This window comes from Miscanthus floridulus, chromosome 6, assembly GCF_019320115.1.
Source record: "Miscanthus floridulus cultivar M001 chromosome 6, ASM1932011v1, whole genome shotgun sequence".
Lineage (NCBI taxonomy): Eukaryota > Viridiplantae > Streptophyta > Magnoliopsida > Poales > Poaceae > Miscanthus > Miscanthus floridulus.
The window spans coordinates 102,206,571-102,231,000 of record NC_089585.1 but is presented as its reverse complement, the minus strand read 5'-3'; the positions used below and the strand labels follow the sequence as shown (position 1 = coordinate 102,231,000).

The window sequence follows — 24,430 nt, the reverse complement described above, 5'->3', positions numbered from 1 at the left end:
TCCAGCCTTAGCTAAGTAGTGCGGTTATGGAGCGGAAAAAATATCAGAAACCGTCTCGATTCACTTCACTGCCTGCCTACCCACGATTTGTCTCATCAGATTCTGATAGGATAGTTCGGTTTTTCTAAACCTTATGAATCTATTATTATTCTATTCCTTAAATTTGGTGAGATGACTACAGTCATTTTAGTACTGCTACTTCATTGTTAGCTCGTGAGGAACGAAGTTACGGTTGATCATTTTAGCGCCTGATCAGAAGCCAAGCAAATAAGCAGATTTCTCAAACCAAACAAACTATAATTAATTAATAAATAATTGTTTATGCGTGCAAGATGGAAGAGGGAATTGATACGATGCGATACGCCGACACGCAGCTAGCTGCTGTCACGGCGCGCGTTCTGGAGCATTTGTTTGATTGATGCATACTCCATGCTACTACAATATGCTTGTGGACTAAACAAAGAAGAGAGATTGACTCTGTGATGTCTGTTAGTGTATCGCGGCGGTGCGTGCGGCGCGAGGAAAATATTCGGTGCCCACGCGCGAGTTCGTGGCGTATCGCGGCGGGACAGGTAGCCGCGGAGCGGGCGGCCGTGGAGTGGAGCTCGCTGGACCGTCGCCGACGCCAGCCAGCCGCTTTTAGCTTTCTCTCTCTCTCTCTCGGCTTTTCCTTCCTCCTCCGATGGATCGGTGCGGTGGTGGAGCCGGAGCCGGGGGACGGAGAGAGAGACAGCGAGCGGCCGGTACTCCAGCCCGGTCCCTCCCCCTTCCTTTCCGCTTCCAATGGCTGGCCCTGGTTGCGCCTCGCTCGCGCCAGAGAACCCAAAGGACGACAGATTTTCGCCCAGACGCAGGTGCGTTGCAGGCGTACGTGACGTCCGTCCGCGGGTACATTCCCCAGCGGCCGGCCACCGGGTGCCTAACTTGCGTGTCAAGCGCGCCCCGAATGTGCTGGGCTGCTTGCTTGCTGGTGACTAATTGGCGACACAATCTGTGAGGTGCAGAGCCCTCGAAAAAGAGCGCTAGCTAGCTGCTAGTGCATGCTAGATAGCGTAGACTCGCACGAGAATGAGAATTCACTCTGTTCACGTATCTTCGGTATCTTTTCCAAGTTCATTGTCCACAACGATGATATGGCCATGGCCTCGTGGAGTGGAGCGTCTTTTGAATTACCCGGCCTCTCATCCTAATCAGTGATCACTTGAGCTAGACTTATTTCCTATATGTAGTGGTTGTGTAGTTTTGTTGCAGTGCTAACATGAAGTGCCAGCTGAAGAACATTTTTTATATTTAACTCTTACAATTCACCAGCCTCAAGTTGGAGTTTCTCGTCATCGATGGTGTAAGTGTGTTGATACTTGATAGGGCTTCTGACGATGTTTTCTCAGCTACCGGTCTTAAGGAAAAACATGTTGGCTTACGATGGTGGTGGATGCATGTGTGGGTCACAAACTGAGGCAAGAGGAGATGTACAAACAACCAAATATAGTTTTGGTGGAGGTGTCCATGGCTCTTGGATCTACACGCATGTTACAGTGCAGCTGCATATGGGTGGTCTACAGTGCACTGTATATGGATTGTTGGCCTACAGGATCATCGGCTCAGGTGAGTGAACCACTCACCAGTCTTACCGAGCATCTGCTAGTGTTGCCGAGCACCCACTAGCCGTGCCGACCACGAACAGTCATTGTCCGTCCCTACACGCTATGGCTGGAGCTAAAGGAAGAAGGGAGAATAGAGCATGCACGCACAATACAAGACACCAGCGTTGGCCGAATCCCTGTCTGTGAGATGGCAAATCTGAACTCTCTTTACTAAGTTGTCGTGGTAGTCTATTTATACAACTCTATCCATCTAGTCTCAGTACAGCTGCCCTGCTGCAACAGTGACTAGATAACATACAGGGCTGACTCTGCGCCGGCCACTGCATGTGCCTACAGTGCTGCAGGTGAGCCGTGCGGCGCCTGCACCTGCACCTGCAGCGGCTACAGTATCACAGCAGGGGGCCTTTTCGGCGCCGTCTTCCCTTACTGTGTTCACACAAGGTGGCAGTAGATTATCTAACAATCTTTCCCTAATCCTACTGCTAACCCTTGTACCCCCTCCATGCCGATCATCTCATTCAGCTCCGTGAGTCGAAGACGTCTGAACGGCTTGGTGAGGACGTCCGCGAGTTGCCGACCAGTTTCGACAAACTCGATGATGATCTGTCCTCCATCGACACAGTCCCTGAGGAAGTGGAACTTCACGTCGATGTGTTTACTCTGGTCGTGCAAAACCGAATTCTTCGCGAGGGTGATGGTGGGCTGGTTGTCCACCATCAGTGCTGGTGGGTGAGCTTCCACGCCGGTCAGCTCGCCCAACAGCCGGCGTAGCCACACAACTTGTCACGCCGTTGTGGCCGTCGCTACGTACTCTGCCTCGATCATAGATAGCGCCACCACCTTCTGTTTCAGCGACAGCCATGAAATTGGGGCCGACCCGAGGAAGACGAGCACGCCAGAGGTGCTCCGTCGTCCGTCGATGTCCCCCACCATGTCTGCATCGCTGAACACAATGAGCTACAGCCTACTCCCGCTGGTCTTTGGGAAGATGATCCCATGATCCACCGTCCCCTTGACGTAGCGCAGTAGCCGCTTCATCGTAGCCCAGTGATCTTTTTTGGGATCCTACATGAAGCGACTGACGTAGCCCACGGCGAACGCAATGTCCGGCCTCGTGTGGACTAGGTAGCGCAGACCGCCGACGATGCTCCGGTAGAGTGTCGCATCCACCTTCGCTACGGTGCTGGCCTTCGTCAGCTTCAGCCGCTCCTCCATCGGAGTCACGCATGGCTTGCACTCAGCCATGCTGCTCCTCTCCAACAACTTGGAGGCATACGCGCTCTGACCGAGCGTGATTTACTCCTTCCACTATCTCACCTCGATGCCGAGGTAGTAGGAGAGTGCGTCAAGATCGCTCATTCGAAAACGAGCCACCATCTCGCGCTTGAAGCCGTTAATGTTCTCCGTGCGCGCGCCGGTGACGATCAGGTCGTCCACATATACGCCAACGACGAGCTCCTCCTTCCCCCGTTGTCGCGTGTAGAGCGCGTGCTCGGTTGCGCACCGCTGAAACCCAAGCTCACCCAGTGTGGCGTCAAGCTTGACGTTCCATGCTCGTGGGGCCTGCCGCAGCCCATAGAGCGCCTTGCGTAGTCGAAGCACCCTGTGCTCCTCTCCCTTGACGGCGAAACCTAGAGGTTGCCTAACGAAGACCGTCTCCGCCAGCTCGCTGTTGAGGAAGGTCGATTTAACGTCCAAGTAATGGACGCGCCAGTCCTTTGCTGCTGCCAAGGCTAGTAGTAAACGAACCGACTCCATGCGCGCTACTGGCGCAAAGACCTCCTCAAAGTCGATACCCTCGCGCTGAACAAAGCCTTGAGCGACGAGGCGCGCCTTATGCTTAACAATGGCGCCGAGCTCGTCCCGCTTGACCTTATACACCCACTTAGGCTGATCAAACGGCATCCTGGAGGTGGATCGATGAGCTGCCATGTCTCGTTTTCCTCGATCGCCTTCATCTCCTCCAGCATCGCCCGTCGCCAGTTTCCATCACGCTCAGCTAGTGCGAACGTGGGTGATTCCTCAGCACTGACGAGTAGCAGCTCTACGTCATTGAGTAGCCTACCCGCTAGACCTGAGGGACCTGTGCCGCCGATGATGTTGTCCAGCCTGCGGAACCGCACCTCCTCACCTTCGTGGTAGGCGTCCACGAACTCAGTGATGTCACTTGGAGGTGAGGCGAACTCGATCAGCGTTGATGGAGTTCCCTGTTCCACCAGAGTGCTTGGCATAGCACCTTGAGTGCTCGGCACCCTGGTTGCAGTGCTCGGCACTACTTCTGCACAGCTCGTCATAACTCCTGCAGTGTTCGGCCCTACTGTAGGAGTGCTCAGCCTCAGTCTTGGAGTGATCGGCACCACTGTAAGACGTCTTGGCTTCGCCATGGGAGTGCTCGGCACCCGTCCTGGAGTGGCCGCCACCACTGTAGAACCTCACGGCACCACTCCTGGTGTGCTCGGTATCTCTCCAGAAGTGCTCGACACTCCTCCCAGAGTGCTCGGCATCCCTCCCGAAGTGCTCGGCACTGCCCTAGGAGTGCTCGGCTCTACTGCTGGAGTGCTCGGCACTCCTCCCGGAGTGCTCGGCACATCTTCCCCAGCGTCTCCACCACCGTGGATGACCAAGTGCTCGACGACGAAGGTGCTGGTGAAGCTGCCAGCTTCCCCCATGCTTGGACTGCTCCAGTCCCAAGCCACCTTCTCGTCGAACACGACGTCGTGCGAGACAAGCACCTTGTCTCCGCGTGGGTCGTAGAGCCGGTACGCCTTGGTACCCTCCGCGTAGCCTAGAAACACCATCGGTGTGTTCCTATCCTCCAGCTTGGTGAGGTTTGGCTTTGTCTTCCTGACGTGGCCGATGCAGCCAAATGTCTGGAGGAAGGACATGCTCGGCTTGCGCCCATACCAAGCTTCGAACGACGTCTTGCCCGTCAGGGCTTTGGTCGGAGAGCGGTTGAGGATGAATACCGCCGTGGTCACTGCCTCTCCCCAGAACCTTGCCGGCATGCCTTTGGCCTTCATCATGGATCGGGCCATGTCGACCACCGTCTGGTTCCACCTCTCCACCACGCCATTCTGTTGTGGCGAGTACGACACGGTGTGGTGTTGCCCCACACACTGATCCACATAGTACGCAACGAACTCCACCGAAGTGAATTCGCCGCCACGATCAGTCCTCGGCACACGGAGCTTCTTGTTGCTCTCGGCCTCCGCACGCGTCTTGAACTTCTTGATCGTTGCCACCGCTTCGTCCTTGCTCGTCAGGAGTTGCAGCCACATGTAGCGACTACAATCATCCACGAGCAGGAGGAAGTATCGCCGACCACCGTTTGTAGCAGGCGTGATCGGCCACCAAAGGTCGCCGTGAATGGGAGTCTCGAGAGGCGTCCTTCGCGCGAGTACTTGGCTGCCTTTGGGAAATGTGTAGCCCTCCTCTACTTCCCGGCCAGGTAGACTGTCCACCATAGCTCCCTTGGTGTTTGATGTGGGGTAGACCCTCGGAAAACCCATCTTCTCCAGCCGACCAACGCGCGTCGAAGCTGAGATGTCTGAATCATGCATGGCCACATCCACGGTTCCTCGGAGGTGCCTTGCCACCCTAGGCACACCGGCTGCTCTATCTTCAGGTTCTAGCAGGTACAACCGGATTTAGGGACCTCTTCACCTTGGCAAGAATTCGCTGCTCCTGGTCCCTGATCCTAAGGACGCCATCCTTGATCAGTACCTCACTACCGCGCTCATCCAGCTGACCAATGCTGATTGATGCTTGAACAGAGCGTGCAGGATGTAATATACATTGCGTTAGCGCGTGGTGCCTCCCCATTTGTGGCACCTGAAGATAATGGTGCCCAGCCGCTTGGATAGCCACCCTTGAGCCGTCACCAAACTTCACCGTACCGATAACATCATCGTCGAGCTCGGAGAAGGATTCCTTAGAGCCCGTCATGTGGTTACTGGCACCAGAGTCCAGATACCACCGCTGCTCCTGGCCGGCGCCCACACGTCCGAGGTGGACTTAGGCGCGTGGTTTGTCGAGGTTGACAGTCTTCAGGGCCTTCCCAGGTCCTTCCACCGTCGTCGCCTCTTCCCTCTCCTCGGCCTCGACGTCGTGCAGTGCACAGAACATCGCCATTAGGATAGTGGCCTCATCCTCATCATCGGCTTGCGTCAGGTGAGCCTAAGCCTTCTTCTCCTGCTTGCGATTTGGGCACTCTCGTGCCCAATGACCCATCTTCCCACAATGCCGGCAGGTGTTGGGGTCGACCTGCTTCTTCTCCAAAGAAGCCTTACCGCAGCGCTTGCCATCGCCACCGCGGCTAGAGGAGGCTGCCTTCCCGAAGTTCCTCCGAGCAGCCCACTCCTCTTCCGTCAGCAGGAGTTTCCTACTGTCCTTCGTTGCTATCGCCTGCTCTAGGCGCTCATCCACCGCCCGTAGATGGACTGTCACATCCTCAATGGTGAGGGTGGACAAGTCCAGCATCGTCTCTATGGAGAGAGCGATCTGGATGTACTTTGTTGGCACGGAGTGGAGGTACTTGGAGACTGCTTCCTTTTCGTCGATGGTGATGCCATGGCTCTTCAGCTTGCTGATGAGCATCTACAGGCGGAGGGAGAAGTCCTCCACCGTTTTACCATCCTTGAACTTGAGGTTGGCGTACTCCTGCTTCAGAAGCTGGGTCGTCGCCTTCTTTGCGCGGTTGAAACCGACGCACATCGCCGCAATAGCCTCCCACGCCTCCTTAGCCAAGCTCTTCGCCCCCAACGGCTCCCTGCACTCCACCGGTACAGCAGCGAGGATAGCCTCCAACGCTGACATATCATCTTCCTCATTATCGATGCCCTTGTCAACAGCATTCTAGAGCCGTCGGGCTCTGAGCTTGACCTTCATGGTCATCGACCACTCTCCATAGTTGGTGCGAGTCAGCATCGGCCAACTGATGCCGCTAACCTCCCGCACCGTGCGAACAACGACCTCCGGTCGTGGCTGGGTAGCCACAGCAGTGCCACTGCTGTCACCCAACTCCGAACCGCCCATCATCGCTAGCGGTTAGTCTGGCAACGGCGCTTGTACGGCTCCGATACCACTTGTTGGCCCACAGGATCACCGGCTCATGTGAGTGAACCACTCACCAGTCTTGTCGAGCACCCGCTAGTGTTGCCGAGCACCCACTAACCGTGCCGACCACGAACAGGCGTTGTCCGTCCCCACACGCTATGGTTGGAGCTAGAGAAAGAAGGAAGAACAAAGCATGCACGCACAATACAAGACATCAGCGTTGGCCGAAGCCCTGTCTGTGAGATGGCAAATCTGAACTCTCTTACTGAGTTGTCGTGGTAGTATATTTATACAACTCTATCCATCTAGTCCCAGTACAGTTGCCCTACTGCAACAGTGACTAGATAACATACAGGGCTGACTCTGCGCCGGCCACTGCATGTGCCTACAGTGCTGCAGGTGAGCCGTGCGGCGCCTGCACCTACAGCGGCTACAATATCACAGCAGGGGGGCCTTTCCGGCGCCGCCTTCCCTTGCTATGTTTACATAAGGTAACAGTAGATTATCTAACACGGATGAGGTAGAGATTTATGGGTTCCTCAGTCTGCATAATAAGATCTCCCTAGCAGGTTGAGGTTTTTTTTTTTGTCCAGTGGAGGTGCTTTTAGAACTAGCAGTCTCAGTTTTGTAGTAGTGAACACGATGCATACACAGAAAAAAACTAGGTCCTTTATATCACTCACAGTAATAATCTACGGACAAACATCAGATCAATAACATCAAATTCTATAAACTAACATGAATATTATCTGTGCTTGTGGAAAAGTGGACACAAAAATGCATAAAACCTTTTCTTAGTGGAGTTTATGCAACGGCATTTGCACACGTAATGACAAAGGCCAGACATGAATATATAGCTAGTCACTGCATTTGAGGCAAGGAGAATAAATCAAATGCGACTTTTGGCCTGGCAAATGGCTTACAATGGCAACATCCGTTACTACAAATGCCTAATGCTCTTTGACAACACATTTTTTATTCTAGATATGGTACTGATATGTTCCACATTTTCTATCTCTAGATACTTTATTTAAGGTATCTATGCAAAACAATTTCTCAATCTGTCTGGTACTGTATATAGTTGAAAACAGCTGGTTAAGAAGGCACCATGCGAGCTAGCTTAGCTTAGCTATTTAGGTTCGTTTTGGTGGAACATGTCCACCCAAGTAAAGTTCTCGACTCATACGAGTGTTCTACTAGATTTTTCTAGGATTTTGTCGGTCGCTGCATCTATAATGTGTAATTCGAAAAAAAGAGGGAGAGAAGGCACTGTGTACCGTAAAAGATAATAGCTACAACATCAGACTGCCATGAGATGACCAGATTTAACAATCTCAAAAATTGTACTGAAGATCTGCCTGGAATAAACTAGTGATCAACTCAACTAAAAATAAATAGAATCACAACTGTTATGGCCAGAACAAATTAGCGATGCTAAAACCAAATAATCTTGTAGCCAGCCATATTTCTTCTGGCTGAAACCAAACTCGTTGCTTACAAGTTACAAACAAGAATATATACTATTGCGGAGAGGGACTATCACGGATTCACGGTGATAAGCTAAGCAATATGCCCGACTACTCCTGACTTTTATTTGTTCAGATTAGTAGAGCTGCAGCTTGCAGGTTCTATTCGTTTTACACGATTCGTACTACTAACTTGTGTTAATGAATTGAAGCAGGAGTAGCAGATACTAAAATGGTAGGACGTATATGAAAAAGGGCATATGCTTTCGTTGGTGCAAGTTAGAGCTGTTCTTCTTTTTGGATTCTCCTATAGTGTGCTACTAGCTGCTGCATGGTAGGGCTTCATTAATTTGCGGACGTTGTTTATAGACGAAAGTGTTCAACAGGTGCAAAGCTTCTAGCTAGTTGCATGCGCACTATATACGCGTAGTACCCTGTGTTTCACGATCATGCCACATGAAAAGTGTATATATATCATGCATATATAATTCAGGCAGGCTCCATTCCAACTCGCCTTTTGACCTCGGTATAGCGACCCTTCGAGCTAGCCGTTATTCAATGAATCAGATTAGTCATTGGAGGCCCTAGTTTCCACACAATTTGTTGGCTCACAGCTGCAGAGAATATTGTGACTTTATGCTTATGTGTAGTATTATTATATATATATATATTTTGTGGGTCGCCCAAAAAACGCATAATATATTTGTAGAGGCTACAGGGGATTGGATCTCTTTTTAAAAAAAATAATAGTTGTAAGATGTGTAATGCAATGGCGAAATGCATATTTATGGAGAATAAGGTGCCTCTATGTGGAGAAGATTCTGAGAATAAAGTCCCATGTCATTTGTGAATTGATGCTAACGAAAGCTATGTAATAGTTTAATTTGATCAAGTACGTTTGTAGGAAAAGAAGTGATGAGCGGGAGAACTAAACTAAAACCTATGGAACGAGATTTCTCCTGTATAGATATTTCCTTTTGGGCCTATATATTTTGAACACAATAATTTCGTATGGATGATTTAATTAGTGCAATTATTCTCCCTCCCAAACGGTCTATAGAACTCTCTACACAAAATAAAGCCTGTCAGAAAGCCATGTGCGAGTGAAGGCCAGGTTGATGCCAATTGTTGTACGGTGTTTCCTCCATTTCCAAATTATAAGATATTTTGGTTTTTTAATACATAGCTTTTATTCTGTTCTTAGATATACACTATGTCTATATACATACTAAAAGTAATGTATCTAGAAAAGTAGTTTTTTTTCACAACTGATTTGGAACTATCACAAGAGGATTATTTATGCTATATAGTCCATGGAAGGTGTCACTCAATTATAATTAAATAATTATCAAAAGTGATGCATATACGTATAGCTTTTGGTATGCACTTGATATACCCTATGTCTAGAAATATAGAAAAAACAATATATCTAAAGAAATGTTTTACAATTTGAAACGGAGGGAGTACCAAATTATGTTACCTTCCTAGCTAGTTATAATTTGTGGTACCTCCTTGTACTCCATGAGACTGGAAAAATACTCATGATATATATAAATCCCTCTCTCGCCTGTATTTAATTTTGATCCATCGTTGTGTTTCTAATTAGAATTTCTATGCTCTATAACAGCATGTCTATAATTGTAATGAGCTAGCTTATTACTTTCTCCTTTGGTTTTGTGTAAGTCTTCCATATATATATTTAGCACTTGCCGACTAGGGGCTTACTTCGGAGTATATATACAATTTAAAAAATCTGAACTTTTTCACCAATTTATGACCTCAGGAAACCTATATACATGTTCCTTTGCATCCTACCGATTTTGCCACTTGAGATGCATATCAGAATATATGTAGCCTCCATTCTTTGCCTTGCTTCAGTTGGACCACCAACAGAACCCGACATTACAACCACCGAATTTAGGACGTCACGATGCAAGCTGCATCAAATCAAATTGACATACACTATGAGATCTGTGAATAAGACATGCATCGACTCCTGTGCCAATATTGGGAATCTGAATCTAGCTAGGGGACCGGCCGGCAACCATGTATGATCCAGTCTTGAAGATCGGTAGCATACTGAACCTCCGGTGTTCCATCCAGCTGGATTCTTGCCGCCTTGCCAAGTCTCTTCACTTCACTTCAGTGTTTTAGAAACGAGCAGTAGTAGTGTTAGTGGCTACAGGAGTGTGCACTACAAATGGATGGTTTCTAGCAAGTTTCGTTCCATTCCCCCCCCCCCCCCCCCCCCCCCCCCCCCCTTTGTGTGTCATGGTCGCCGCCAAGTTGACGAGCAATTTGTTACGAGCACAAACGACAGCCTTTTACGGAGCTCCTGGTTTTCACAAGTTGCCAAGTTGACAGTTTCACAAGATGCGTGGTTTGTGCCTCGGTACACTTTCTGCTGGCGCTCCTGGTTTTCCTCTGTCCCAAACGGAAAACAGAAAGTCAGAAACCAAAACGGGTCACGGCGAGCTCGATTTGGAAGCGTCAAATGTGGGAGCAGCATTACCGTACCTGACGCAACAATTCGGGTAATCGGGTGGTCAAATCAGCTAATGGCTGCCGGATCAATCATCAGCCAATGGCCACTGGACCGACGAGACGTTTCGTGTGGCCCGTGCGCGCCTGCTTTGTCTGGACTGACCTGACACCGCACCAATCGACGCACGATGGTCCCTCGATCCTGAGGTCAGAAACATATCGGTACAGGAAGCTACGATCGTTTCCGCCGTCGGCTGGCATGCAAAGCTAGTGGTTGGGAGAATATCGTCTGAATATGCACGAGGAAATTCTGATCTCCATCGATGGCATGGTCAAACTGGAATTGTAGTGGACCATCGATCTTTGCGTCCATGTGATAGTTACATCATACACATGGAGGAACAGTACAAGTTGCACCAAGTTTTTCTTCGTGTCTCCTTTGGAAGACAAATAATATGGTCTGGCAAACACCGCTGCTATTGCAGTTATTTAAAAATGAAAGAGACTTACTGTTTTTGCGTCTCCCCACACAAAGTTTGCATTATTATATAATTTCCACGACATTGCTGATGAATCAGGGAAACAAGAAATATAAAATCATGTATGGACAGAGGCTATTATTAAACTTTTATCCATGGAAAGCAAACGACTCCAACAGAGTGATCTCTAGTTTCCGCTCGCTAATTAGAAAGACTCCTTTGTTTAATCATTACGTTGCAACAGTGCTCTTGCAGTTGAATTGTGCAGAGTTCCCCAACTCTGATTCCTCGTGGTTTGAGTTCATAACATCGTATCAGTCTCTACCACGGGGCCGTTTGAATGTAGAAGTTTTAGAAAATTATTGGTATTACAATTGCGGTTTTATATAAGCTAAAAGTGTGTAAAATCACGGTTCATAAGGAAAAAGATGTTTCTAGTGGAAATTTTAGAGCTCTAAAGAACTATAGTTTTGGCAATATCATCTTACTATTATTAATTGGAGGTTCCAACGGAGCTTCATGTTAATCCTCACGTGACGCATTAGAAAAAAAAAAGATAAAGCCCTCTTTGGAGCAAAGAAAAAAAATAAAGGAGTTCTACAGGATTATAATCCTATAAGAAAATTTGCTAGGAAGCCATTTGGATCAAAGAATTGGATTCCTATAAATTCTATAAAACTTATATGAAATAACTAGTTTTATAGAAATTTTGGGGGGAATTCTAACAAGGTTCAACCTCATGAAAAGTTTCCATAGTTTCACACTCTCTCATCAAATACTTGTGCTTTTACTATGCTCCATCTATACATTTGACTCATAGTTTTCTTTCAATCTATAGGATTCAAGATATTAGAGCTTGTGTTGCCATTCCTAAGCTTGTATTGCCATCCCTAAGCTTGTGTTGCACGGATCATCAATGAACTATAGTGGTTCTAAAAATTAGAAAAATTGTTGCATCCCATTTTTAAAGTCAAAGTATTTTAGGAAGTTGTAGTATTGGTCTAATATTGTTAAAATATATTATACTCAAAGCATGAGCGCCTATAGGCCCTCTGGTCATATACGGAAAACGCGCATGCTCATCCAGTGCCACGTCTCCTCTCACGTGCAGAGGCTTTCGGAGGCCTCCGTTTTATTACGTGTCGGAGAATTATTATTATTATTATTATTATTATTATTATTATTATTATTATTATTATTATTATTATTATTATTATTATTATTATTATTATTATTATTATTATTATTATTATTATTATTATTATTATTATTATTATTATTATTATTATTATTATTATTATTATTATTATTATTATTATTATTATTATTATTATTATTATTATTATTATTATTATTATTATTATTATTATTATTATTATTCCATTCTAAATTATAAGACGTTTTGTCTTTTACAGGTCCGTAGCTTTTGCTACGCACTTAGATACAGTGTATGTCAAAATACATAGCAAAAGAAATGTATTCAGAAAAGCCAAATATCTTATAATTTGAAATGAAGGGTGTAATATCTAAAGTGATTAAGACGTGCAGCCTCACGTAGTCACGTCTCCACATGATACAAACAGTAATGCTTGATTGAGGGCGTCCGGACGAACAGACGGACCAACCCCGCACGCGTGACGCCCAAGAAAATACAGAGGGGCATGCAGTTACAGTTAGGTGGGCCCGCACTCATCCTTTCTGCGAGGCAGCGCATGAAAGCATGTGCGGCCACTCCTTCGGGGTGCAGTTCAAGGTGCATACGACACGTGGGGAACCATGCATGTGTGTGATCACGAAGAGAGGCTCCCTGCTGCGCACGCTCGGCAAGGCCCCTAGCCACACGCGTCCAGGGCCGTAGGCCTCCCTATCGCGCCTGCCCATGCTGCCTAGCACCTAGGCCTAATACTGCTTGTCGTCCGCTCTTCTCTCTCTGTTGTCTGTGCCCAGGCCAAGCTGCCCCTGCCGCATGCTGTCAGCACGCTGCTTGCGACTGGATTAGCCAGTTGCAAGGCTGACCAGGGCGCTTGCCTGTTTGTGAGAGGAGTGCGGGCTCACATCTGCATGCGTCGTTTGTTGCTTCCGTGACGGTTGACCGTTGGCAGCTGAGTATTGGTCCAAATTTTTCCGTCACTCCATGGCATCGAGCTCCATATGTTTTCATACGTTCCAGATATATGTTTTATCTGGTGTTGCATGTGTTTCATCTGGATATTGCATATGTTGTATTGGCTATACACGTATGTTGCAAGCGTATGTTTCAAATATTTCATTTATTTTAGACGTATGTTGTAAAATATTTATCTGTATGTTTTGTATGTTGCAATGACTATACACGTATGTTGCAAGTGTATGTTTCATCTATTTCAAACGTATGTTGCAAGTGTTTTATCTGGATATTTAATATGTTGCAGTGGCTATACACATATGTTACAACCGTATGTTTTAAATGTTTCACCTCTTTTAGACATATGTTACAGCAAGTGCTTCAGGTTGCAAGTGTTTTCATTAGTAGGCGCGGTATGTTTCATGCGTCGTTTCATATTTGTGTTTCATATGTTTCATCTGAATGTTGCATGCATTTTATCTTTATGTTGTGAAAGTAGTTCTGATGTTGTAAATGTAGATTTGGTCCCCACCTACGTGCACGTCCACGGGCACGTAGCACAAAAGCGAAGAAAGGGGCACAACAGCATGCGGGGGCACGGGAGTGGGTGATCCCCATCTGCATGCACGGGCGCGCAGTACGGAACGAAGCGAAACCCACAGCAGCATGCATGGGCTTGCGTGCGTACGTGTAGGACCATATGGGGGTGGACGGGCGGGCGCACAGTTGCAGCAGCATGCGGCACAAGCGAGACAGGCGGCGACAGGTGCAGCATGCGATCAAACTCATTAGGCATGCAGGGTGGGCGCAACAGACAGGTAGGATCCGAAGCCACGCCCGGATACAAATGCACTCTATTCGTGTCCGTAACCACACACAAGTTGAAACAAACTCCCAACCGCCCATTAAAACTAAGTTGCTTCTTTCAACCAAGCGAACTAGTGGTACGAGCTCATTTTTCATGGTTCGCAGTACCAGACGTCTCCATCAATACGGAAGCAAAACGATGCTTTGCTTTGCTTGCGTAAAATGCAAAACGCTTTATTTGTCCACTTTTTCCTCGTACAGAACCAATACCACTGGCTTCTGTACCACGGGAGCCAGGGTCCGGTTGGAATATAACTTGCGTAAGTGGAAACAAGATCCAGAGAATGCTTACAAACTTGTACAGTACTAGCAGTCTACTGTAACAGGTCAATGCGCATCGATAAGGCTAGATGAACAGAAGGAAGGAGAAAAAAAAGTAAGACGTGCTAAACATTACAACACATAAGGCGAAATTCGCAGCAGCGTGTGCGTGTCCCGCCACACTTTTGAGATGGAAACCGGAGAAATCTGAGGATCTGGTACTCTCGCGCTTCACTGAAACAACCACCGACGCTCACTCTAGAGGGATAACTCTCACATTTGATGGCAGGCTAGATTTTGAAGCAACAAAACATAACTTGTATACTTATATGACAACAAACGACTAGTTTCCAAAGTTAACAAGAAAGAATGTCCGACCTGTTGCCTCTAGGAGATGGAACCATTAGGGTGGGTGGTCATAAGTCAATTAGCAAACCTGAAGTTTGTGGGACAAGGATTAGAGTAAAAAGTAAAGTCATATATTCCTTCGCTCTGAAATAGGTATTTGATAAAATAAGAAGTATGGCAAAAGACTAACATAACTTGTCTCTACTACTAATTAATTAGTTTGGTTCTTAACTTGCTTAATTTCCTAGTAACGCATAGACTGAAAAGAGTAGCAAAAGACTAACTTGCTATGCAAATGATCCAATTTTTCAAAACCAAAGAGTCTCATTAATGCCAACACCAATTGAATGGTTTTCCAGGCTAATGTGAGCACCTTCCGATTACCAAAACTTTCAAACCTACGTACTACTATAGGCAGTATAACATTTTGACCGAGGTTGGCTTTATCATAGTGAGCTTATAAATACTCCATACGTCCCAAAATATCTGTCGTTTTCCTTTTCTGAGAAATAACTTTAACAAAATATATATTAAAAAATATTAATATTTATAGTACATAATTTGTATCATTGGAAAGATCTTTGAATCTAGTTTTTTAATAAATTTATTTAAAGATACAAATGTTGCACGTATTTTTTACAAATCAAGTCAAACTTGCGGCACGAAAACCAAAAGCGACAGATAATTTGGGACTGAGGGAGTATGTAATTTGACTTCATCTTGGTGCTACTTCAAATGGTTCCTTATGCCATAAAGCTAGAGTAAATGCATGGTGGAGTTTTAAACTTTTTATGGATTCTTATATATATGTGTGTCATCTATCCAACTAAAAAAGCGAGTATTTAGATCCTTAATCCAGTGTCACGCTTGAGTAAAGGTCCAAAGCCCGCCATGTCGCCTCTTGATGCCTACATTGTTGTGCCTGGTATGGATGTAAATTGCAAAAAACAAAAACTCCCTCGCCTCTCTCTCCCCATCCACTCCATCTTTCTCCTCCAGTGCCACACACCAGCTTCGTGCGCACTTCACCACTCTGCATGCGGCTATGCTCAACTTTCTTCTAGTCCTCGTTGGAGCCCCACGCAAGGCTGCCTACACAAGGACCAAGCTCCCAGGCGAGTAACTTCGAGGATAACCCTCGGGCTTTCTCCATGCGTAAGTTGGTCTCTGAGATGGCCTCTCCTAAACCACGTCCCCACCATCTTCACTATCGATCTTCCATATCAAACTGTTGTTGTCTCGTTCCCTCCTGTACAAGCTAGGCGGCCGACACCATAGACATGGTTGGTGTGATCTTGCAAGATTACAAGCCCTTAGTGTACAATAATGGTATGCGCAAGCACCGACTGACCAGAGGTATACAAACCTCGCTAAACACTAAACCTAAGCCTAGATGAAAGTGTCAATATGGTGATCTAACTAACCTAAGCACTATGCTAATCATCTATAATTCATTAAGAACTTTTTTGTGTCTAGAGCACTAAATGAGCCTCAACTCATTAGAGGTGTTCCTTAGCTCCAACAACCATCAAATGTCCAGGAGGGATATATAGCCTCCACCTGAGATATAGTCGCTAGCCTCGTACTGTCTTCATACAGCACCCACTAGGAAGGTCCGGTGAGGTCACGAAGAAATTCAGTGCCTGTCATGTCAGTTAGCCATTGTGACTAGCTGATTGTCAACCGTTCGCACTCCTTTCCTCTTGTGACTTTTCTCCGATGCACCGTCGGAGAAATCTAGTGCCCCCTCTAAACCTTTTGCATAACTTCTGCAAAGCTCCCCTTTTATATAGAGCCTACAAAAACCTTCTGCAAAGAATTTCGCCCCAAATGTTGGCATGGAGCCTAAGCTCCGGTGCTGGCCAACCCCACACCACAGGAGTTTTCAGGTGAGTATTAATGATCGTACCGTCGGGGTCCTCCCTGGCCCTATTCTTCGGTGCCTCTGCCAAGGGCATCACACAAGAGAAATCCAGGCTAATGTGTAGAGTCGGTTTGGCTCTGTTCCTTCGCGTCTCTCATCTGGGTTTCTTCTTCTTGATGTCTTGGATTTCTTGCAAGTCTTCAAAGGTCTTCAACAGAGCTCCTCTTCATTCCTTGAGGTGTTGATTACTTGATCTTCACGTTGTCTTGTTCAATCCATCCTTGCATCCATTGAACTAAACAAATTATATACTGCAAACAACATTAGTCTAAATGATCATGTTGTCATTCAATCACATAGTAGATCCAACCCTAGGCGCTGAATATCAATGGCCTAAGAACTGTCTACCCGAAACAAATTATCCCTGACAATTGCCTCGCTAGCCGTATTTCCCAGGTGGTGCCAACTAGAGATGAAAATTATATAATAAAGGCTCATTTGGTAGAGCTTCGGCAAGATCTAGGCCTCGTTTGGCACAGTTGCACTTCACTGGTGGAGCAAAAAAAATTGTTTCAGCTCCACAAGCAGCTCTATTGGTGGAGCTGAAGCTTTGGTAAAGCGCTTAGCAAGTAATAAAAAACAATGAATAGATCGTAATGCCCTTCTCTCTTTTTTTCTCCTCTCCTATTTCTTTTTCTTATTCGCTTGTCCTTCATGGTCTTCCTTATTTTCTTCCCTAGCAGCTACGCACCCTGGTAGCCACGTGGCCCTGTGACCCCGCTCACGCCCTGGTGGCCACATGTCCAAGTGACCTCGCTCGCGCCCACACCCTAGTCCTACATCTCCATGTTTAACCCGGTGATCGTGCCTTCATCCCTGCCAAGGGTAAATTCAACCTCCGACACGTGCTGGGGTCCCACAGTGCAAGTGGCAGGCTAGGAGAAGCTAGTATTTCAGCTCCATTTCCAATCCACCCCTTGTGAGAGCGTGTTTTCATGAGCTCCTCCGGTGGAGTTCTTTCATGCTACCCCATTTGGCACAAAACATCTTCAAATAACTCCTGAACCTGGTGGAGGAGAGATGCACCAAATAAGGCCTAAAATGGCTCTAGTTCCAGCTTCTTTGGTGGAGCATTTTTATCTTTGGCTCCAGCTTCACTTGTTAGAGGAATGTTTGCCAAAATAACTTCTTATTAGGCCAACTTCATACATGAATTCACTTATCATTGGGCTCACTCTTTTATTCCTCTCACCTCCTCACAGATCTCTCTCACCTCCCCTGCGTCTCTCTCGCCCGACACCACCCCAATCCTCCTGCATCTCTCTCACCTATCGCCGCCCCTAATCCCCACACAGACCCTCCTCCAATAGCGTTGAACTCCTCCATTGGCACCGGCCATCCTCCACTAGCGCCAGCCCCTCACCTACTAGCGAAGCAGCGGTGTCAGGGGTAGCGCATAGGGAAGACGAGGCCACTATGGTTCCTCAACTCCTCCGATGCCCAAGGATGGCGGGACCCACAAGAGCGAGAGGGGGCTAGGTGAAGCTTGATTTTTCAGCTCCTAAGTTGCAGTTCAAGCTCCAACCAACTGGGTTTTGCGAAACTTCACACATAGAGCTGTTACTTAAGAGGTTGTTTGGTTGGTGACGTGGTGAAGCAAGCTCCAATCAGCCGTTTTGCTAGACTTAGGGCGTGTTTGCTTCACGGTGTGGCCTAGGGGTGCTCGCCTAGGTAGGTCGATCCAACCAAGGCGCTGGAAATTGACGGCCTAGGGAGCTGGCTTGCCCATGCACCTTCACCAGGGTTAGAAGCAAACAGGCCCTTCACGCATAGAGTTGTTACCTAGAAGGTCGTTTGGTTGGTGACATTGTGAAGTGGCTCATGTAGCGATTGGGTAAGCGCTTCCAAACGCGCCTGCCATCCTAGCCACTCACATTTCCCATGTGCCGAGTGCCGAGCAAGCTCCACAAATCACGAGGGCATGTACCTCGTAGACTCCCAGACTTGTACTTCTTCACACATCACATGTAAAACAATGACAGATCCATCCCAACCCCATGGCTATTGATAATGGTTCTGTTTGGATGCTTCTTCACACATCACATGTAAAACAATGGCACGTCCATCCCAACCCCAAGCGCTCAACCTATATGAGTGGAGCCATATAAAACTGTCAGCGGTGCTTGTACGGGGTGATGGATCCACACGTCAGTTCACATGCTAGATAGATTGTATTTGCTCTCGAGGTAACCAAACAGTATCTTTATTTTTCTTCCATTCGCTCGTGCAACCTCACCAAACACCTCTTCTGAAATACGGTTCCACTCAACTTGCATCCCCAAAATATACGATCCAGCCCTGTCCACCAACCAAACCAAAATATATGATCCAACCCCATACACCAACCAAACACACCCAGTACGTACCACAGTCTTACAGACCGCTCGAGCCTTGCACTAAGTACTGGGAAACATTACGCCTGCATCTGCTTGAAAATGCGCAGAAGGTATCAAACTTTTCTCTTTTTTCACTGAAACAAGATCTCAAGAGAAGCTACCCTGCTCGTCAATCCTATCTATTTCTAAAAACTGTAATTCTTTACACTGCAACAAAATACGAAGATATTTGAAAAAAAAATACCAAGATATTTGCAAGTATACTGCATCCACAATAGCAGCATGCCATCTCCAAAGAGAAGAAAATAGGTGGCAGGTACTCCAGTACTTCGAGGCTGTTTGGCACCCGCTCTCGACGGCTCCAGCTCCCTGCACAGGCACACTGTACAGCATTGTGCTGCACTGTAACACGGAGCTGGCCGGCTCAGGCTTCGGCAAAATACAACTGCAAAGCGGAGGAGCCGGAGGAGCCAGTGTTCTAAGGGTCCGGCGGCTCCGCCACAATACTCTGTTACAGTGCTCAGAGCCAGGGCTGCCGGAGCCCCTCCAAACATGCCCTTAGAAGCAGAACTTCTGCCGCTGCAAATGATGGATGGACAAATATGAGATTGCGTACTTGGTACCATTGACTAGAAGAGGGAAGCATTAAAATGGTATGCTCTTGAAAGGAAAAGGCAAACTATACGAACGGACGTTACTTACACAAAATTTGGCTGTCTGTTGTTGGTCAATATATGCAAACAGCTCATCCTGCCGAATCAATGTCTCATACAAGACCTGCTCACGAGAGAAACAAATGTCAGTACAGGAAAAGTAGCATTTTCTATTAATTGTTTCATGAACTCCATGTATCAATCTAGGATTTCACGTCTGGTTCTGATACAACAAAATTATCAAGAAATTTGGTGAACAGCCAAATTCTTGGATGTAACTAACATGGCTGAGAAAAATATGATTACCTCACAATGAAGCTACAACATATACTTAAATTTTAAGATACCAAACTAGGGTCAACCTGGTAATCAGCTTACAGCTACTTTTTTTTCTTTAAGAAAACAAGAGTACCTTCTTCATAGAAATTAGTTCAGCTTCCAACACATCCACGCGGTAAACGGAAGTATGTAACAATTCCTCCTTTTCAAATGGCACTTGGGGTGGCTTTGCTTCAAGTGTCTGTATCTTCTCCTCCAATTCACCAAGCCGTGTCAATACAGATGTAAGGGTGCCATTTCCCGTATATCCTTGACGGAAGTCAGCACTATAGTGGTCACATGTGATGGCCTGGTTTGAGAGCCTTTTGGTCACTATGCTCAGGACATAACAGGAGGAATGCCAACAACCTCAGGACTAAGACTGTTGACCACGCGACAATTCGAGTTTTAAGTCCTCCCAATGTTGCCGGTATATTTCTCAAGGAGAAAGAACCTGATGAAGCATGCATAAAGAATCAGTCAATGTAACTCACAAGCTAACTTAGTAGCTCATCCTAATAATAATCTTAAAACCAGTCGAAATTGCCCAATATGCACCACTATTTGAGATTTAAACTGTTCAGCACGTGTAGTATTGCATCTAGTTAGTCTCAATGCAGTTGGTCACAAATCACAGGAACTTCTCAATAGGAGTCTAGTCTATGAATGACATGATTACATAAAGACCTGAGCTGGAAGGCGTCGAGCTGTTTCTTGGATTGGAGCATGCATCCACGACCTTGTCAACAGCAGGGATGCTATCCCCTGTAATGGGAGGGGCATCAGATGAGGAAGCATGTCCTGGAAATTTTGACTGTAAACAGCAAAACATCTATCGATCATCACATTGATCAATTAAAAAGATTATAAAGAGTTCAACCATTAAGAAGCAGTAACCCAAAAAGCACATTTACATATGCAACTGAATCATTTGAAGTCATAAAACCTGTAGGATAGCATACTTATCATTGACTCTGCAGATGCTCAAAGAGTAAAAGGATACTTGCCTCATCCACATGGGTCAAATTAGGGCTTATGGGATCCACTAAAGCTGTTGGAGAAGAAACATCTTCCACCTCAGAAATAGATTCGGCAGAGGCATCATTGCCTTTTTCCTGCTCCTAAGGGGGAAAGATTTATAAGGTAAATAATGGAAATCTCAAAAAAGATGTTCCAAGTAACGTCCATGTAAAGCAGGCTTACAGTTGAGTGTTCAGTACAACCAACTTCCTTCTGATTTATGCTTGATACAGCAAGAACTTGCCGACCATAGTTTGCCTCACCATTGATAACCCTCTGGGAATTGAAGCCTTTTATTTCAGTATTATAAAACAGGACAACTAGTCAGAATGATGAGGACAGCACTAGGAAAATACCTTGACAATTTCAGGATCCTTCCAAGGGCCTTTATCTGATTTCGGACAACCTCCATACTCTTCACACCTGCACTTGCCACCAAGAAATTCTGGGAGTTCACTGAAAACATGGAATTGAAAAACATTAGGATGGAATCCAAATTCCAAACAGAAAACCAGTTAACAGGATTTGAGATCCTAACCTGCCATCAATTATTTCAAGTAATTTAGTTTGGTACTTGTTTCCGAGGACCTTGATGTGGAAAACATTGGTGAGAATCAGTATATATAAACCAAAGACTACACATGAATAGTAAGATAAGACCGTAGCAATAAACAGTAGCAACCATACATGAATTTTTGAAGCAGTTTCTGGATCAAGAAATGATTTTATTGTACCCCATAACATCCTGAAGCCTTGGCCAGCATTTATGATGTAAAGTTGGTATAAGGTCTGCAAGATCATTCATAATGCATTAGAAAATTACTTCCCTGTATAGGCCCAGACAAAAATGGTGAATTCATGAGCAGCAATAATTGAAAAGGAACCATGTACATTAGGTAGAAGAGATAACCAGGGAGGCAGGGAAGTGACGGGATAGTAAAAAAACTAGTACTGAAGTTCGGAATAACATACTTCTGGATAGTTGTCATTGTTGATCTTCTGCAACCGCATAATTAGCTCTCTTGCATCTTTCGAGAAGTTCTTTAGGCCCTTGACTTACAAAAAAAAAGTTCATTGCTACTCTAACCCCCTAAAATAAAGTTTGTTGAGGGAAATGTTGTAAATAAAAATCACATACCACGCCTTTCACATCCAATATCGTAGTAGATGAGTCTATGTGCCTTTTCGCAGCAATAGAACAAGCTGGAAACCTCATCTGGAGACATCTCTCAAACTCCTTGACATGATATTTTACATAGCGGTCAATAGTTGTGATTTGCACTAGTTTGTTGGTATCAACTTTCCCAATTAGTTCTATGTAAACAGGCCTTCCCTCTTTGTCCACACCATGATAAAACTGCGGATAGTACTTCACAACTTCATCCAATTCAGTGTAGTCAAATTCCTAAAGGATCAGATTAGACTTTTAAAATTAAACAAAATGAAATAATTACACTGCATACATCATGGTATATTAGATAATTAGCTTTACCTCTATATTGTCAGCACCAAATTCCTTCCTCCATCTAAGCATCTCTGACCACATATGCTTTGCTTTGTCAATATTAAATTTCCTGGCTTTCAAGAACCTACACGTAAAAGGCATAGAAAAAAAAAAGTAAAACCAAATAAGGAGGCGAATTTCTATTCATGAGATTTTTTTCATATAAAAAATATTGTGCAGGAGGCAAAAACCTGACAGAAGAGAAGAACCAAGAAACTTAAGATGAGCAAATGCGATGAAGCAATACCTCAACATCGTGTGATAATCATCGTGATGTTCTGGCAACAGGCCCTCATCAAGTAAACACTGGCGGAAACTTTCAACAATCTCCAGCTCTTGAACATCTCTGATGTCTTCTATTGAGGCTACATGGTTATCATTCTTCGTTTTACTCTTTCTCCCTAAGGAATGCCTAAACTTATACCCTGTAGTAGCTGCTCTCTTCTTGAAAGAGCCCTTTTTGGGCTTTCTTTCTCCTTCTGAGTTCTCTTCATCGGAATTGCACTCTCTCTTTTCGTCACTGTGTGCATGACCTTCATGACCTGCACCCAAAACTATTTCAGCATTCCGTGTCTCAACCAAATCGAAATCAGAAATCAGTATAGCAGTCATAACAATCAGTAGGCAAATTAGCAAATTGCCATGCTTCACAAAGAACAAAATTTGGTACTTACAACTACAAGTCATTCATACGCACCAGTCACCAGACTGTTAAGGTTGAAACTCAATGCCCCCTCCCGCGGGCATCAATCTAGAAGAAATATTCTCATCTTTTTTAACCAAAGTACTGAATTTTGAAGGACACGTTTGTTATTTTGAGTTCGTCAATCAATTATCAGGTTCTCAGCAGTTAACTGTCAATATTAACCCAACAGAACGAAATCTTTATACCCACTAAAAGCGGAGTTACAACTGAACTGATGAACCAAAGTAGCGAGACGCCCCCCACTCTCCAACCCCAACATCGAAGAAACAAGAAAACACAAGGCGTAAGGGAATTATCAAGATTCAAGAACATGTAGTTGAAGCAAACGCATTTTGGCACTCACTCGGCGTCGCGAGACGGTCGATGGTTGCCGACATTCCCTTCTCCGCAAGCCCCAACCCGGGTGTGATTCCGCTACGACCCTAACCCCTAACGAATGGGGCTCTCGATCGAGGAGTAAACAAATGATGGATTGCTCCGAATCTAGTTTTTTTTTTCCTAAGCGAAGAATTTTGAAGACTTTTCCTAGCGGAGAATTTTGATGCCTCTCTGGGAGGGAGGGGAAAAGAAGCTTCTGCTTTCCCTTCATCGGTGGAGAGAGGGGAGAGGCGGAGGGGTTACACGCTTCCCGGCTGGACCAGGTCCACGGGCTCCGAAGTGCGAGGAGGTGGCCGTTACCGGCACGTGAACATGCCACGTGTCTGATGATGAGGGCTCTGGCGCACCACCAACAGATTCGCGCAAATCGTGAAGGGTAGCGTAGAGCGGTTTGGGCTCACTCGAGGGCGTGCACGTAGACCTCTGTTTTTCCTTGTGAAGTGTTGTGATCTGTGAAACGAACGTGTAATCCGGATTCGGAGCCTTTGACGGTTTAAACGGTTTTAATGGATCTGTCCACCATCTATTCCAAAAGTCAAAATTAGAGTCCAATTTGATCTTAATTCTCATAGAACATAAATTTTAGATAGCGAATATAAATCTAGATTCTGGTTAAGAAAATAAGGAGTATTCGAACTTTATTCTCATAATAATTATTGTTGCTTTTGCATAGTGAAAATCTTCGATAGATGGTTGGACTAGAATTTGATTTTTGATAACAATAGCCGAGGACGTCCGACCGGATTGACCCTGACCCGCCCGCGCCTGTACCTGTACCTGTACCGTCCGCATGCGTGTCTTAGAATATCAGCCACATCTCCTTTCTCTAGCTGCATGCGTGCATTGGAAAATATAAGCCACCGCTCCTCACTCGTGCCTCCCTGCCAGCTTGCCTCGTGTGCCTCCAACGCTAGCTAGTCCTC

At 45.9% G+C, this 24,430-nt stretch overlaps 1 pseudogene; it reads right to left on the bottom strand.

Annotated features, from left to right (window-relative positions):
- Positions 1 to 19,034: 19,034 nt before the first annotated feature.
- On the bottom strand, positions 19,035 to 23,718 carry LOC136456438 (phosphatidylinositol/phosphatidylcholine transfer protein SFH6-like; annotated as a pseudogene).
- Between the last annotated feature and the right edge of the window lie 712 nt (positions 23,719 to 24,430).